Source organism: Zootoca vivipara, chromosome 7 (genome assembly GCF_965207765.1).
Source record: "Zootoca vivipara chromosome 7, rZooViv2.hap1.1, whole genome shotgun sequence".
NCBI classification, from domain to species: domain Eukaryota; kingdom Metazoa; phylum Chordata; class Lepidosauria; order Squamata; family Lacertidae; genus Zootoca; species Zootoca vivipara.
Window position 1 is genome coordinate 47,314,941 of NC_142590.1, and position 18,571 is coordinate 47,333,511.

The window sequence follows — 18,571 nt, forward strand, 5'->3', positions numbered from 1 at the left end:
AGTGGTGTTAGAGTGTGGGACCTGTGAGGCCAGGGTTCCAATCCCCACTCAGCCCTGAAGCTTATTGGGTGACTTTGGGCCAATCACTCCCTCTCAGCCTGACCTACCTTACAGGGGTGTTGTGAGGATAAAATGGAGCAGGGGAGAAAGCGGCGTACAACTTACTTTGGGGTTCCCCCCCTAAAAAAGGTCAGCAACTCTGGTTAATGGGGGGAGGGGCGCCGGAGGGACCTTTGCACCACGGCGCCGGATGGGCTTAAGACGGTGATGTCATTAAGGGAAGGGCTGAATGGAAGGGGCATTAAATGACAAAGAACACAGGCAGTAAACTACTGATAGGCATTATAATATGATTTCCCCACCAGAGAGTGGCAGAAAGGTTACAAAAGTCTCTGGCCAATCAGGTCTTATAGTGAATGTTAGGAAAGCCTGTGATGCTCTACTTTCTAAAGGAAGTGGCTGGCTCAGTAAGAAAAGGCAGTCTCCTTGCTAGTCAGGTCTTATTATCATTGCAGAGCAGGGTTAGGGGGAAACTACATGGCTATATATAGATAGACCACAAAGAAATGTATGAAAACATCTGGGCGGGGGGAGAGAAGAAAGAGGTTACCATGACAACTGGAACATCTCCTACAGAAAGCAAAAAGTGGGGGGGGGGGGAGGGATGAGATGAAATTGTAAACAAACAAAACAAGAAAATGTCATGGGAAATGATACCGAAAGTACAGTTGACATTGTGTGCCTCTTCTAGAGAACACTTAGCAACCCCTGGAATGATGGAATCTAAGCCATCTATGGAATATAAGAAAATAACAGAAGCGCAGGCCAGGAGAGGATTTGAACATGCACACGGCCCAAACAGGACTCCTGATAAATTAGCCATGGCATCCATGTTAGGAAAAGCAGTAGAAAAGGTGAGCTTTGCCAGAGGTGACAGCAAGCAAGCAAGGGTTTTCCTGAAGGTGGGGCAGAATGCTTAGGCCAGAGACCATAACATAACAGAGAAGGAGAGTCTCATTCCCAGGAGCACTAGACTGGGAGAAAATCCTTTCAGGCCACATCACCATTACGGATGAGCAAACCTTACAATGTTGGTTTCTCTCTGTTTCTCATTTGCCTGCTCTTCAGTCCACTTCTCTGCATTTTCACTCCAGTTTGTGAATTTATTTTTAAAGTCCTCGTTGAAAATTCACCAGCATTTTAGTGCAAAATTCTCCTAATACACACATCAAGTCTGTATTTTTGCCTCTTCCACACACTTTCGCAAAGCAATTTCCCCCATTGTAACAGATTTTTGTGTGTTTTTCCCACTAATAAATGCATTTTTATGGACCTTTTACCCCAGTATATGCTTTTGCTTGTTTGTACATATGACTTGGCTGGAGAACAGCATTGCAAAATTTGGAGAAATGCAGATTGTGAAGGATGGCCGCGTTTCGCTTTTTCAGGAAGTGTGAATTAGCCTTCGAATGCAAACTGAATCTAATTTCTCCCCCATTTTTAATTACAATTAGTGATAGACTCTGAACATCAAATAAAAGTTTATGTGCCAGTCTTCCTGGGAAACTCTAGCAAACCCAGCTGTCTCAAAAGCATTACTTTTATGTTGTTTCCTAGAGATGTGAAAGGAAGGAATTGGGTAGACTGTTGGAGCAAGGAAATTCCAGGCTCAGTGCTCAAAAAGCCAACCTTAGGTAGTTGTGCAGACTGGTGTCAGACAGGGATGAACAAATGGACATGGAAGTCCAAAGCTGTAACCCCCATCTCATGTTTTACAGACCAGCTCCATTGTTTTTGCCCCTAGGAAAGCTGCCACCTCATTGTTATGACTGCCACAACTTAAAAAAAAATGTTAATATAATTACTTACTTAATTATAAATTTATATACCAATTAATGCCATAATAGCCTTCTATGCCATTTACAAAGTATAAAACTAAGTTGCAGAAACCAATAAAAAAATATCCCTAATTAAAACACACACACACACACACACACACACACACACACACACACACCTTTTTTTGCAAAAATGACATGGCTGCTAGCACAAAATGGCAGCACTCTGCACCAGTGAGTACAATGGCAATGCCTCCTCACTGAAACTGCGCGCTAAAGCTGTGCCGTTAAAACAACACTGCAATTGAAAACAGGAGAATCAGATAGAGAAACTGAAGGAATGCCTGGGTAAACAGGCACATCTGCAAAAGCTGGCAGAACATTGATCTGGATGGGGCCTCTCGTATTTCAGCAGGGAATGCACTCCAAACCATACCATTAGGGGCGCAGCAAGGGGGGTGCAGTAGGTGTGGTCCGCCCCGAGTGTCCCCACTGAGGGGTGTGTGTTACAAAATGGCAGGCGGCACTCACCATGGGCCTGAAGCACGCCCAAGCCACACGTCTTAGGCACCCACAGGCTCCATGGTGTCCGCCCGCTGCCTCCTCCCCAGCTGTAGGGCAGCCGAGGCCCCGTGGCTCCCCCTGTCCATATGGGTACCACACCATCATCCCACCCCTATGGGTGCCACTTGCCCCGCCCCACCCCTATGGTGTGCGCCGCCCCAGGTGCCTGAGAGGCTTTCTCCGCCGCTGCATACCACTGGTGCTACTTTTCAATCTGATGGAACTCTGCTGTTTCTTCACACTGGGCCCAATCCACAAAGTTCTCTGGTCCATCTCTCTCTCTGCATCCGTAGATAGAGGCAAGCAGGGTGCCTGGGGCCTCATCACCAAAAAAGTCAAGAGAGGATAAGGTCTGCAATAATATATAGATGCAGATTTAAAAACAAACCACTCTAATTTACATAGAAATACAACACATCTCACCATCGTGGGAGGGCCATGCAACTTTTGGGCCTGCTCACTCAGTCTGCTGTCCAGATGTTGACTGTTGATGGGTGACTTCAGCTGATGGACTCAGTGTCACAACTGAATAGTCTAATAAAACGCTGCACTTGCGTTGGAAGGAGAATTTGATTTAATTCTCGCTTAGGTTCATGGCTTAGTTCTGTTTGGTATTCATATTGATAACAGAAGACTTCGCTGTCTCTGACTAAAAATAGATGGGTTTTGCTATTCTTATCATTTGTTTATGTGGCTGATGGAAAGAAATTGGAAGACACACTTAGATGAAGACCATCTGCAGCCTGCTCAAATAGACAGGAGCAGCACACATTTTATATATAAAAACTATAAGGGATGTGTGAAAAACAGAAGCATTTAGCAAGGCAGGCTCTCACATCTCAATCATCTGAATCATGGAGTTATATTTTTTTAAAAGAAACCCTCATACCACACCAGAGAAGAGTCATAGCTCAGTGGCGAAGCGCATGCTATGAACACACAAGGTCCCAGATCGAATCCTTGGTTTCTCTAATTTAAAGGTCCAGGAAACAGGTGTTATGGGAGACTTCTGCCTGTCCGTCAGAGTCAGCAGCACTGGGCTGAAGGGACAAACCATCTGATTTGACCTAAGGCATATACCATTTTCCAGCTGTGCAAAAGTGGTTAGCTAAAATTGTTTCCGGTGAATTGCCACCTCCCCTGTGAGTGAAAATATCACACTTTCTGCACTGTGGGAAGATGAACCCCTTTCCTCCTGGGAAATAGATTGTGGAAAGATCAGGCTGAGCCCATCCATCAGCCAGAGAAGCAGAAGCTGCAGGGAGCTTCCTCTCTGCCAGAAAGAGCTCTGCTTTAGTGCTTGCTTTCCTCTTTCCGCTGCATTTCTGAGCACAATTCAAAGTGTTGGTGCTGACCTTTAAAGCCCTAAACAGCCACGGCCCAGTATACCTGAAGGAGCGTCTCCACCCCCATCGATCTGCCTGGACACTGAGGTCCAGCACCTTCTGTATCATGTCTATTCGATTGTAAGCATGTGCACGAGGACTGACTTTTCACTTTAAGAAAATGTTTGAATTGCATCAAGAAAGTTTCAGGTGCATTATAAGTTCCTGTTGCTCTTGTTATTGTGGTAGAGCTATGAATCAGCAAGTTCAGATCTTGCTTCTTCCCTGATATTAGAAAATCCTTTCTCTCTCCTTCAAATCCATGATGAAATGCAAGCATTGCAAGGAAAACATATGCAAAGTACTTTGAACACTTGACAGCACTAAATAAGTGTCAAGTGGGACTATTCAGAGAAGACTATATTGAGCCACATTGCCCATAGTTCATCAATGCACTGGATGAACAGGCTTACCCTGGTTTGTTACGAAAATAACAAAAGCTCTATCCACTCCGGACATTTCATTTTGGAGTCAGTACAGTACAGTGGAGTCAGGTCTTCTCAATTCAGACAATTCGTGTATTTCCATATAAAGATACAGGAATAATAATAATAATAATAATAATAATAATAATAATAATAATAATTTAAATACCACCCTTCATAGTAAGATCTCAGGGGGATTCAAGGGAATGATTGTTATATTTCCAAGAGTAAAATGTAATAGCACTTAACATTTATACAGAGCTTCCATGAATTCAAAGTGCTTCACATTAGATTCTGCTGAGTATTCCTTCCATCTGTACTTACTCAGGGCTAGCCAAGAATATATTTTAGGACTGGCCATTTAAAACACTAAACCATCACAATCTAAACTCATGAAAAGATAATTTCTGACAAATAACTTTTTCACTTAAAACAATCATTGCGTGCTTATGCTTCATTGTAAATCATAAAGGAACAGAACAAACTGGTTTTTTTTTTTTTGGGGGGGGGAGAATAAATATTTGTTGATTTCCCATGGTAAAAAAACTGGGAGAAAACCCGTGGCTCTGGTCTGGTGATGTCTGATGACCTGTATATTTCAGTTTTGCCCTTTAGCCTGCTGCTATGCAGCATCATGTGCCTCTAAGCATCTCTTAGTTTCATCTTCTGCTTTATCAGCAAGTAAGTCAAATCTCCAGGTAGGGTTACCATCTGGTCGGTTTAAAACATTATTTTTAAAAAATAAAAAAATTCAATACAAGAGAATAGAAAACAACACGTACACATACAATTCTGGAAGCTGAATCGCCATCTCTCCCCCTTGCACTGATAGAGGCTATTCCTGCAATAAGAGCATGTCAGGCAGAAATGAGACACCCTGGGCAGGTGTCTCCATCATTATTAACACCCAGGAGGAATTTAAAAACAATGGAAATGTTTTTCAATGTACTTTGTGTTTTTAAATGTTTCTATTCATTTTATTTTTAATTGTATTGTTTTGCTTTGGGAGGACAAGCAGGATATAAATTTTAATAAAGAAATAAACAGCAAAGGCACGTGTGCAAAACAAAACACTGTTTACTTGCTAGTTTTGTTAATGGCCATTTACTGAAAAACTTAAATAAAACATAAAACAACAACAACAGTATAAACCTGCCATAGAATAAAGGTAAAGGTAAAGGGACCCCTGACCATTAGGTCCAGTCGCGGACGACTCTGGGGTTGCAGCACTCATCTTGCTCTATAGGCCGAGGGAGCCGGCATTTGTCCGCAGACAGCTTCCGGGTCATGGGGCCAGCATGACTAAGACGCTTCTGGTGAACCAGAGCAGCACACGGAAACACTGTTTACCTTCCCGCCGGAGCGGTACCTATTTATCTACTTGCACCTTGACGTGCTTTCAAACTGCTAGGTTGGCAGGAGCTGGGACCAAACAATGGGAGCTCACCCCGTCACAGGGATTTGAACTGCCAACCTTCCCATCGGCAAGCCCTAGGCTCTGTGGTTTAGACCACAGCGCCACCTGTGTCCCTTGCCATAGAATAGTATAACCAAAAATCTGCAAACTGTGTTGAGCCATGGGTGGCTGTTTTAAAAGATGCAATTGTCTCAGTTGGTGGTGTTTTGGGTTTAAGATGCTAGACTAGGGCTTGGGACTGTCTTGACACAGGCCCTAGTGGAATGGTAACTTATGAGATGTTCTCACTTATTATCTCCTTGGCCACAAAGGAGATTCAGTGGAACACTTTGTCTCCTCTAAGCACCTTGGGGTGTGAATACAAGACTGTATATATTGCTTTGTTCAGATATTTTGGTGCCAAGAGTTCATAAGTGCTTTTAGAATGCAGAATAAATGCTGAGGTGGGGAAACTTGTAGCCTCCTCGTGATATCTTTATCGTATGGTCTCCTGCTTGCCTGACATCCTCAGAATTCTTTTATCCGGGCTACTGCTCAAGACCTCTACTACACTGTTTGTTTCCATGCCTATGCATTTGGACTTATGAGGGCAAGCTTGGAGTACATTGTATGAGAACTGGCCAGTCACTTGAAGTAAGCCCATGTGCAGGAATCAGACTTAACAGCTGCCAACTATTTCCTATGTAGGGGCTCCTGTGCATTTAAACCACTGCTGAAAAAAATGGAAACATTAGCAGGTAAAGCTTTTCCCCAGCATATCAATACAGTACCATTGGGGTTTCTGCTGGTCACACAGTAGTTAATGGAACAAAAGCCATGTCAGAAAAAAAGTTGGCAATGTGGAATTCAGTAGGAAACATCTGTATTATGGATAGTTCCCATTTTGGTGGATGAACAGCAATGTATATGTATCCATGAGAATCTTTCCCCTAAAAAATCTGGTGGAGGGGAAGACCTTAATAACAGTTGTTTTTGGAATAGCTTTGAGCTTCCATCCCAGAGATGAACGTTTCTGTCAGGGATTCAAATCATGCAAATGGTGTATTGAAAATTGCACAATGAGATTCACTGAGGGTGAGGAGTGATTTATATGAAGAGGCCATCAGATTCCAGAAGAGGGCAGCATTGCACACAAGCCAATACCTTGCAATGTCTTCTAAGGCAATTACGCATACAATGTCTTCAGGCTCATTCATGTAGCTGTTTGAGCCCATGGCAGCTGCATATATACATATTTTTAAAGCTAGCCCCTTTCTCTGCCACCTTCAGGATCACAAATGACACTTCTCATGCCAGTAAGCCACTCATGTGAGCTGAGAAAAAGGAAAGCAAACAAACAGAAAAAGTACAACTCCAATGCGGCTCTTAAACAGACCTTTTAAACAGTTCTTGGATAAACAGTTCTTGGAAGTGGCAAATGAATATTAACAATGCAAAAGTGTGTATGACAGATAACTAGTCCTGAGCACCTTCTGTTCATCCTTACAATGCTTCTGAGACCCAGGTCAAACAAACAGCTGTGCAGTGGATGTTTTAAATGCAACCCTACATAGTAAAACAGCTCCTGAATGCATATGGAAAGAGTGTATCATTTATACAGTCATTTTTATTAAGTACATTAAATAAAGCAGGATATACTGTACAGTGGTACCTCTGGATGCGAACGGCATCCGTTCCGGAGCCCTGTTCACATCCAGAGCAGTATGCAACCTGAAGTGCCGAATCTGCACATGCTCGCCGTGCACTTCTGCACTTCTGCGCATGCGCGTGACATCATTTGGCACGTCTGCGCATGTGCGAATCGCCGAACCCGGAAGTAACCTGTTCTGGCACTTCCGGGTTCGGTGCATTTGTAACCCGTGATGTACGAAACCCGCAGTGAACGTAACTAGAGGTATGACTGTATATGTAATTTTATCTTGCTAATTTTTTCATTGGTCCCTTTTTTGCATTACTGGTACTTTTTAATATTTTCTTGGGGTGAGGACCATGCTGAGAAATATAGTGACTACGGCATGTTAATGTCATGTGTGATTCTGACTTCATCGTAATTTCACCTCTGCTGGCAGAGGTGTCAGTGAATTGGTGGCAATGGCGGACACCATTCATGAAGCAGAAATGAGGGATACTACAAGTGTGTAACGCCCAGCTTGCTTTGGATTCAGCAGTACATTTCCTCCTTTATTTAGTTCATTCAGGCCTGCATGAATTTGCTTTTTAAATTGTCATTATATATTGACTCCCTTTGGAGAAGACCCTTGGGAGCTTCAAAAATTGCAAATTAAGGTGGCTTCTCCACAATAAGGTTGCCATGGGGAAGCTGCTTGGAGCTGCTTCTGCAATGTAGGCATTCTCTGTTGCTTGTTGCTTTCTGTGCATCAGCATTCCCTATGGATTGCCCCCTCCCATACGAATCCTGGTGGTGGAGAGGAAGCAAACAGCTGAGTTCAACACGCACCGTGAGCTGGTATATATGAAACAGCCACCTTGCAAAGTTTCAGTAGAGTACAGGCAGTGATTGTACCAAAATAAGTTGCCTGAAATCGGAATGGTCTCATTCAGGCAGTTTCTTGACACGTCTAATATCTGTACTTTGATCCAGAGCTCTTGTTCGACAACAGGTTGGGTACAAAAAGAATAAATAGCCACAAATCAGACTTCAGAAAGTGCAATAGTCAGAAACCAGTGGGAGAACATTTCAGCTTCCCAGGATGTCCCATTGTCCTGTTACTGATGTTAACGTGGCCATTCTTGAACAAACTTCCAAGGGAAACTCCAGCATGAATCACCTGAATTACAACTGAACTACAAGAAGTTCCATAGTTTAACCTGAGGCCTGAATTGAGATAATAGGTTATCCCTGGATGTTTGTGCTTTGAGAAAGATCACTGTACATTTTTACATACATTTAAGCTTTACAGTAATTGTCATTGTGTGTACTTTTGGCATTTCACCCCCCTTCAACCTTACTCCCTATAATATGCCCCCCCTTTTCTCTACAGCCTTGTGTGTGCACAGATATATCTGCCAAACGTGGGTTAATACTTCATTAGAGATGGATAAATTTCACTGTCCCTTTTGGTTTCTCTCTCATTTTTCCCAACTTTAAATTCAGTTCTCCACATTTCCACATCAGTGTGTGATTTTTAAAATAAGTCCTTATGAAAACCCACCAGCATTTTAATGTGGATCTTTTTGACTATTCACAAGTTTGTAGGCAATTTTGCCTAATATGCACTTTTCTTCAAAGCAATTTCATTTAAAATAATAATGCACCTTGTCTGTTCTTTTCCCCAATAGATGCATTTTTATGGACACTAGCACAGTATATGCATTTTTGTGCAGGAGAACTGCATTACAAAACTTGGAGAATGTGAATTTTCAGGGATAGCTCTGTTTATGTCCTTGTATTGTTCAGGAAGTGTGAATTAGGTAGGTTCACATTTAAATGCAAACTGAATCCAATCCCCCCCCCCCATTCCTACACTTCATGTATGTGATGAAGTGGACCCTAGCCCACTGCAAGATCTCACTGGAAGCTGCCACAGCTGCTTCTCCGGAGGCAGTGTGTGTGTGTGTGTGTGGGGAGAGGACACCCACAGAGATGCCCCTTGAATTCTGCTGCCTGAGGCAGCTTCCTCAGTCTCCCTCATGGATGAGACGGTCCTGTATCCAGGTGTGTTCCCATGACCTTGTAGCTGCTGAAAAGTGAAAAGTGAAACCATGCTGATACTAAGGTGGCAACCATTTGGGGGCAAAAAAAGGCAGGCAGCACTCTTACAAACAATGTTATAGTTGTGTAGAAGAGGGACTCTTTTGAGGCCCTGTAAAGCCCGGTTTAGAGAAGCTTTTAATGTTTAATAGATTATTGTATTTTAATCTGTTGGAAGCTGCCCAGAGTGGCTGGGGAGGCCCAGCCAGATGGGCGGGGTATAAATAATAAATTATTATTATTATTATTATTATTATTATTATTATTATTATTATTATTATTATTATTATTTGCAGCTTGACTATAGAAAATGAATACACTCTGTGTAATGCATAGCTTGGTCCCCACAGAAACTGAGTTTGAGAAGCATTTCTAAAGGGCTGAAACATGTTAAGAGGCTGAATCCAGAAAAGGCAGCTTAGATCTTTTGGATAAGAAATTTGAGTCAACCTGCCAGTCAACCACAGCTCTCTTCTAAAGGTCCTTGTTTGAGAAGGGGCATAAATGTTGCTACAGCATATGGTTCCAAGTTAAAGTGTTGCCTCCTTTGACTTTCTGTGGTTCAGGATTTAAAAAATAATAAATTACAATGGAATAATTTTTGAGCGACGTAAGCTAAACTTCTTTTTCTAATAAAAAGCGTCAGTTCTTCCTTGCCATCCCCCTTTGAACAATCTCTCTGCTTGAAAATTTCTCCTTTCATTGGATTTGGTGAGGCAGCAGAAGTGCTAAATTGACTTGGTAATTGATTGGACAAGAGCCAATAAACTGAAGTTTGTTGCAGGCAAGATGGATGTGCTTCTCAGTGGCTGGCTTGGCTATCTAGGAAGGAGGTGTCCAAGCTCTTCTACATGGGTCTCCATTCTCCTTGAGGGATCAGATTTGCAGCTTGGCGGTGCTCATTGCTTCACCTTTGCCACTGAATGCAGAGGTTGTCTCCTTGGCACACAGTTTTTTTTCACCCAGTGGCACTGCTTGGGCTGGGTGATGGGTCACAGGTCTGGGCCCCTGCACAGGGTGCAGGGGTGGAAATGACTGTTCTCTGTTAGTAGCAGTCATCTGTAATGTCTTTCCTTTAAAAATAGGAAACAGTGAAGCTCCAGTCACTCATACCTCCATCTTTGTTTCCCAGAGCACTGTACCTCTGAGCCTTCTTGGGACTCTGGGAAATTAAGATGGTGAGTGTATGGCTGGTAGGCCTAGGGGAGAAATTTAATTCTGTTTGCATTTAAAGTCAAACTGACAAAATTTGCCCTTTCTGAAACAATTTGTGAACTGAAACACAGTTCCACCCTTCAAAGTTCATGCCTCTCCAATCTTTGCAATGTGAAGCAATGTGTACAGAAATGCATATGCATTTATTAAATGCATATATTAGTGAAAATTTCAGACCAAACACATTACATGAGGGAAAGATGCTTAACAAAAATGTAATTTTAGCCAAAACTGGATGCAAAAATTATAATAAATTCTCACTAAAATGTGGATGAATTTTCATGAGGACTGAAAAAAACATTGCAAATGGATGTTGAAATGTTGAGAACTGGGAAACCTAGCCAGATGGGTGGGGTATAAATTTGTTGTTGTTGTTGTTGTTGTTGTTGTTGTTGTTGTTGTTGTTGTTGTTAAGCTTGGGAAACAAGAAACAGAGAGAAGGTACAATTGGTCCACCCCTCGCGCCTGCTGCAGTAGTGGCCCCCTCTGCCTCTGCCACACATTTGAATCAGGGGGAGACCGACATGGAAGTGGGCAAGTAGTAAGACAGGAATCTGTTCCTGTTGATTTCACCAAAGCTTTTTTCCACAGAGACTTGGGTGCCCTCCTTCCTTCCCATGTTCCAGCCATGAACCTGGGGTGGGGATGAGTCTCCTCTTATTTGCTTTCTTAAAAGGTAAAGGGACCCCTGACCATTAGGTCCAGTCGTGACCGACTCTGGGGTTGCACACTCATCTCGCATTATTGGCCGAGGGAGCCGGCGTATAGCTTCCAGGTCATGTGGCCAGCATGACAAAGCCGCTTCTGGCAAACCAGAGCAGCACATGGAAACGCCGTTTACCTTCCTATTTATCTACTTGCATTTTGACGTGCTTTCGAACTGCTAGGTTGGCAGGAGCTGGGACCGAGCAACAGGAGCTCACCCCGTCGCAGAGATTCGAACTGCCGACCTTCTGATCGGCAAGCCCTAGGCTCTGTGGTTTAACCCACAGCGCCACCTGGGTCCCATTTGCTTTCTTAGGAGAAAGTAAAAGGGGCCTGTTAATCCCCCTGCTACATTACCTGCTGCCTACCAGATGCTAGGTAGGGAATGGAATTATCTCTCCCACCCAGTTACCAGGCAACAAGTAGGAAGGAGCCAAGGAGGAGAGTGAAAGATGAAAACGAGTGACCTGGAGGAGAGGGAGGGAGGGAGGGAGGGGGACCCTGGAAGGTATTTTCCCCAGGACCCCTTCAAGACTGGCATCACTTCTCTTTCTACCAGCTGAAGCTGGCATGCCAACTGCAACCCCTTCTGAACAAAGAGAGACTAGCTACAGTGGTCCGTGCTGTGCTAACCTCCTGGCTAGACTGCTGTAATATCTCAAATTTGGGACTATTTTTGAAGACTGTCCAGAAACTTCAGTGAATTGAAAATACAGTTGTTAGGCTGTTAACTGGGATCAGGGATTAGGAACAGATCACAGCAGCTGCACTGGCTCCTAGTTTGCTTCCAGGCACAAATCATTCAGAGCATTCATATAATGTACAAATAGCCAATCAATCAAATAAAAACAGAAATTTGGCAGTCCTCAGGTCTTGCTTGGATTGACAACAACTTTGGTCAGCCTGACCTATGCTGGGTGGAGAACTGGAGGAGTCCAACGATCTACTTGGACCAAATAGTATTTTCAAGACCATCTACTGTGACACTTTTTCTACCGCGGCTGTCTGTGAGGTGGGAATCACGGGCACTCTGTTTCAGTTGTTGCATTCCTGTCTGGATGGGTGTTTCAGGAGGTATTCATTTATTTATTGCATTTATATTCCACCTTTCCCCCCCAAGGAGCTTCTCAAAACAGGTAACAAAAATCTATAGAAGATAAAACTGGAGTAAAATATAGACCACAACAGATACAGAAGAAAAAGAACTTGCTTCAGGAAATAAAGTCCTCACATTGGTAGCCTTTTAATGTTTGATGTTTTATTATGCTTTTATGTTTGTTGGAAGTCACCCAGAGTGGCTGGGGCAACCCAGTCAGATGGGCGAGGTACAAATAATAAAATTATTATTATTATTATTATTATTATTATTATTATTATTATTATTATTATAGTTAAGGTGATGGATGTGGAAAGAGGCAGTGTTTTCATCCCAATCATACCATGGCTCCATTTCCAGGCAACCAATTCATCTGACCTGGCTTGGCTCCAAATGTTTTTGGGACAGGCCTGAATCTTCAAGAGTGCATAAACAACAACAGATCTAAAATACAAAAACAGTTCTTCATTGAACGCTAAGAATACACACACACACACACACACACACACACACACACACACTGTTACAATTAAGCGACAGAGTGTGATATATATCATACAATCATGGCATTGTAGAGTGGGAAGGGACCCCCAAAGGCCATCTAGTCCAAACCTCTGCAATGCAGGAATCTCAGCATACCTTACAGGTGGCTATCCAACCTCTGCTTAAAAACCTCCAAGGTAGGAGAATCCACCCCCTCCCGAGGGAGACCATTCCACTGGCAAGCAGGTATTACAGAAGTCTTATCAGAAGACCAAACGCCAGATGAAAGTCTCTTTCAACTAATTAGCCTTTTTCAATCTCATCAATTCAATCTACCGTAGTGTCCTTGGGAAGAGTGATAACACCGCACTCCTGAGAAAATGTATCCCTTTCTGTACATTACTGGCCAACAGAATTCCTTTGCCTGTGCTGCTTTTTTGTTGATAGACCATTAGCAGTAAGTACAATTTGTGCACATGCGCACGCACACACTCAATAATTAAACACAATAAGTGCAGTTACCCAGGTTTATGGAATATTCCGCTCAAATATCATTTTCACAGGGCAAAACATAACAAATCGTGGAAATAATACAGATTGGCAAAGTTAAAGAAAAAAAGCAGATGCTAAAAGATGTATACATGCTACATTTCTCCCAAATCTGTAAATCTACCGGTAGTCTGTAAATCACTGAGGATCCCTAGAGGATTGAGGATTTTTTTATAAAAAAATAATCCAGGTTTATTTAACCAGGACATGGATTTATTTTTTAAAATGGGCATCTATTTTGAACAAATGCTCTATGGACTTAATATTACCACTATCTGAACGTTCTAACATGGAAATACAGAAGGTAGATAAAAGCTGTTCAGGATTGTGAAACAGGGCTAATAACATATCACAAGATAAAGCACGGTGGCGAGAAGGTATGCAAAAGGAATTGGATGTATACATAAAGGACTTAAAAGCTGTCAAGATAAAGATGTTCTAAATGTGATGAATTGGATCATAAAAATAGAGAAAACATATCCTTGGCTGAATCAAAAGGATCCTACCGAAAAGGTAGTTACATTCCAAGACTCTCATAGTTTTTCTTCAGACCCCAGGAGCAGCAACAAATATGGAGATTCTTCAGCTATCTGAGAGAGAGAGAGAGGGGAATGCAATAAAGATAGGAGCAACACTTTTTTGGAGCATCGCCCAATGTTAAGATGGTCAGGATGACGCAGAGGTCAATGCAACTCCCTCATATTCAAGGAGAAGATGGATTTGATAGTAAATTTATCATCTCATGAACTAAATGCAGATGAGAAATCCATCTTAAGCAGCAGAAATTGGGGAAATGTCCATAGCTGTATTTATTGGCAAACAGAAGCTCAGCAACTCAGCAGATGACTTCCTACAAAGGGAAGATTAGGACTCCACCTGGTTCCCACTGAGCTATGGAGGGAAGCACACTCAGATAATGGAGCAGAGCTTCAGTTGCAGTTCACACTTGCCATACTGCATGACCAAAGATACAATTGATGTTTGTTGCTGTGCCCATATTTGCTTCTCACCCCATGTGACCCCAGAGGATTGCCCAGAAGGGAATGTGGTTCTCTGGCTGAAAAGATTCCCTTGATGTAGGGAGACACTTGAAACATGAAACTGAGAGGTGAAGGCACCTCATATAGCTAAATATAAATGACCACAAATGTTGCAAACCTCCCAGCAGTCAATGGAGGCAATCTAATGGAGGCAATCCCCAAAGAATCATGGGAACTGTAGTTCACCCCTTGTTGTTGTTGTTGTTGTTTAGTCGTTTAGTCGTGTCCGACACTTCGTGACCCCATGGACCATAGCACGCCAGGCACTCCTGTCTTGCACTGCCTCCCGCAGTTTGGTCAAACTCATGTTTGTAGCTTCGAGAACACTGTCCAGCCATCTTGTCCTCTGTCGTCCCCTTCTCCTAGTGCCCTCAATCTTTTCCAACATCAGGGTCTTTCCCAAGGATTCTTCTCTTCTCATGAGGTGGCCAAAGTATTGGAGCCTCAGCTTCACGATCTGTCCTTCCAGGGAGCACTCAGGGCTGATTTCCTTCAGAATGGATAGGTTTGATCTTCTTGCAGTCCATGAGACTCTCAAGAGTCTCCTCCAGCACCATAATTCAAAAGCATCAATTCTTCGGCGATCAGCCTTAATTATGGTCCAGCTCTCACTTCCATACATCACTACTGGGATCACTACTGGGAAAACCATAGCTTTAACTTACATAGCTACAATTCCCAGCACCCTTAGCAAATTACAGTTCCTAGGATTCTTTGGGGAAACGCATGCCCTTTAAATGGTCCTAGTGTGGTAATAAGTCCAGACTGCTTCCTTTATTTCAAACTGTGTATAGTTTCTGCCACTGAAACATGTATTTGAACTTTTCCAGAATTTTTTTTCATTTGCTGTGTACTACTAAAATTAATAAAAGATAAGAAGAGCCTTTCTGGGTCAGGCCAAAGGTCTCTCTAGTCCAATTCACTGGTGAACAACCAGATGTCTTTTGAGAGGGCCTCAAGCAGGACATGAGTCCTACAGCCCTCCTGATATCAAGTTGTTAGATATAAAAGTTGGCTTTCTGTCAGGTAAACAGATGTATTTTCAGGATATGTGGCATTGTCAGGAATAAACTGGTACCTATTGCACAAGAAAATAGGTGCCTATGCCTAATAAAATAGGTAGAGTTGGGAATTCTGGAGTTGGGCCTAAGGACTCATTCATGCATTCATGTTAATCACTCAATGACTGCCAGATGAAGTGATGACTTCTGTTTGTATAACCATCATGCATCATTCACTACAACCAGATCTTTCATCATATTACCTCTCAGCCACCATCTCAGATGGCATCTTTTCCAACAGGGGCCATCCACACCTTCAAAGGCAAGGCATGGAGCGACCTCAGCCATCCTCTGACAAACACACACGTGTGAGTCGCTGATCATACTACGGACCCATTAGGGAGGTTATATAGACCTGATGCAAAGAAACTACAGACCAGGGAAAATTCCCTACTGAGAAACAATTATTTTTGCACTTTTACCAAGCTCATTGGTCACTAAAACTATTACATGTGTTGTAGAGGCAGCAAATGTCCATAGTTTTTTTTAAAAAAATGGTAATTAGTCACTGCTTCAGAAAAGAAAAGAAAAATCACCAGAGCTTTTATTTTTTACTCATAAGAATTGTTATCGTGGATTGTAAAGCTCACCCTCTCCATTTCCCTCTTTGTCTCCTAGGCTCTGTCTCCTTTAAATTAGCTTCCTCTGTACGCAGGTAAGGAGGGGCGCCACAGCACAGAAAGCTTGTTATGTATTCGCTGCATGCCTAACTGCAGAACCAATTGTAAGCCGCTGCTCACCTCCCCCCACACCCCGGTTAAATAGAGGTTTACCACAAACTGTGAAAATGGATGCTTCATATTTTGAATGAAAAGGCTAAATCAAACACAGTCTTTCCCTTGGTGCGTGCACCTCACTGCCTCTGGAGATTATGCTGAACATTGCTGTAGTGTGTGGCCTGCCTCATGCCTGTCCAGTGATTGATTTCACCCAGTCGCCGCACCCCTGCAGGCATTTACCTGATGTGGTTCACGCACTGCAAAGAACCCCAATACATCTTTGTTAGCCAAATCTATATGCATGAGAACACACACACACACACACACACACACACACACACACACACACACGTCCTTCTACAAATTGCGGATCAAAGATGCATGGAATATTGAATAGCACCTAGACTGGAGGAGGAATTTAAAATATGATAAGCACAGCCGGCACTATAACATTTGTGTAATGAAAATTTCCATCACTATTAAGATGCCAAAATAAAAATTAACCTGCTGGAAGATTCTCTCTCTCTCTCTCTCTCTCTCTCTCTCTCTCTCTCTCTCTCTCTCTCTCTCTCTCTCTCTCTGCTGATGATTCACCTTGACTTTGTGTGATATTAGGGAGGGAAGGAGGGATGGAGAGACAATATAAAAACCAAGGTTAGATTTTGTTTTTGTTCCATTTTGCGCACATCAGGTTGATTGTAAACGATGCCTCCCATTTGGCATTCAGAAATATTGCCTTAAAAACCCTCTGTTCCCAAGGGGGGTGGATTCTCTTAGCAATTCAAAGGAGAAGGAGGAGGCAGAGGGAGGGAGGGAGGGGGGAAGAGAATGGAGCATATGATAACTGCCTATGATTTTGCCTTGGTAATCAAGGGGTTAAGTATAGCAGTTGAAGGCTGCAAGCTTTGTCAGGGTTGTACTATTTTTCTAATGCACAAGGAGAAGGGAGGCTAGGAGACAGGAGACTGGGGGAAAATCCAGGGAATGGAGAATCTGAAGCACACCCTGAAGGGATGGTGATGGTGATGGGCATCAAGAAAGATAACAGGTCAGGTGCATGCAAAAATCTCTGTCTTAAGGACTAAGACTAAAAGGTGGTATTTCATTTGCCTCCCCTCCCTTAGTTCTTGAATCCTGACTCTGAGTGGTTAAGGAAGGCGGCTGTCTACTGCTGAGGATGGGATGCCAGGGAGTCTCTCTTGGGGAGCAAAAATCCTTTGGTTGGGCTTAGCAACAAGAAGGCAAAAAACCCACCAAAAAATTTCCAGTATCCCGAGAAGAGAACTGAATAGTCTCCTGTGGCTATCGGTGAGGTGGGCATCCACTTAGACCAAGCCAGAGGCTGGACAGCTGGCAATGCTGCATTGTGCTAAGGACATGGAAATCTCAGCGGGGGCTTCTGGCTGAGACCTCGAGCCCACATGGGGTCTTCTTCAGGTGCTTAGGAGGGCCAAGCCTTTCCAGGACATGTCCTGCATGCGGAATGAAGCCCAGAGCTTCTTTGATGTGGACCCGGCCGCAGCTGGATGAGCTCTGCGTGGCAGAGAGCGTGTTGCACTGTTTCTCTTGCTGAGAGGAGGAAGACCAAGAGGGAGACCACACTGCAGAGGACCCTGCGCCAGCCAGGCTGCATAGACCGACACAAGTGCCGAATGGTGTGTAGACTACCACTTCTACCCTCAGCAATATGCATCTCTCTCTCTCTCTCTCTCTCTCTCTCTCTCTCTCTCTCTCTCTCTGTGTGTGTGTGTGTGTGTGTGTGTGTGTGTGTGTGAAAGAGTGTGCGCTTGTGTCTCTGTGTGAGAGAAATATAGCTCTGTTTTTATGCCACCACCACAGTTGCTCTCCTTGTTTCGTCCATAGCAGCTAGAGCTTGTAATATAGCTCTGTGAGGGAAGGGCTACATTTGGACAAAAACAAACAACCCCCCTCCTGATCTTCTTTGCAGATGCTGTTTTAAAGCCCATCCACCTCAGTCTTACTGCTGGTTTTCCAGGCAACGTCACACCTCTTGAGGACACTGGGGACATAAGGGCTTGTTTGTTTTTTGCTGAGCATAGCATCTTCCCACTATCATACAGAAGGATTTCGATTCAGACAGGCACTGCCCTGAGCAAAGGGCTACAAGAACTACCAACAATTCTTTCCAGTCACCACCTCATTGCAAAACTCCATCCTCCTCTTTCTTTTCTTTTCTTTTCTTTTCTTTTCTTTTCTTTTCTTTTCTTTTCTTTTCTTTTCTCTTTTCTTTCTTTCTGACTCACCATATTGCCTGAGGAACTTATGGGAATCTTGGAAACCTCTGTTTCTCTCTAAGGTCAGGGAGTCAGTGTGAGAGATACTGAGCTCTCCTCCATCAAGG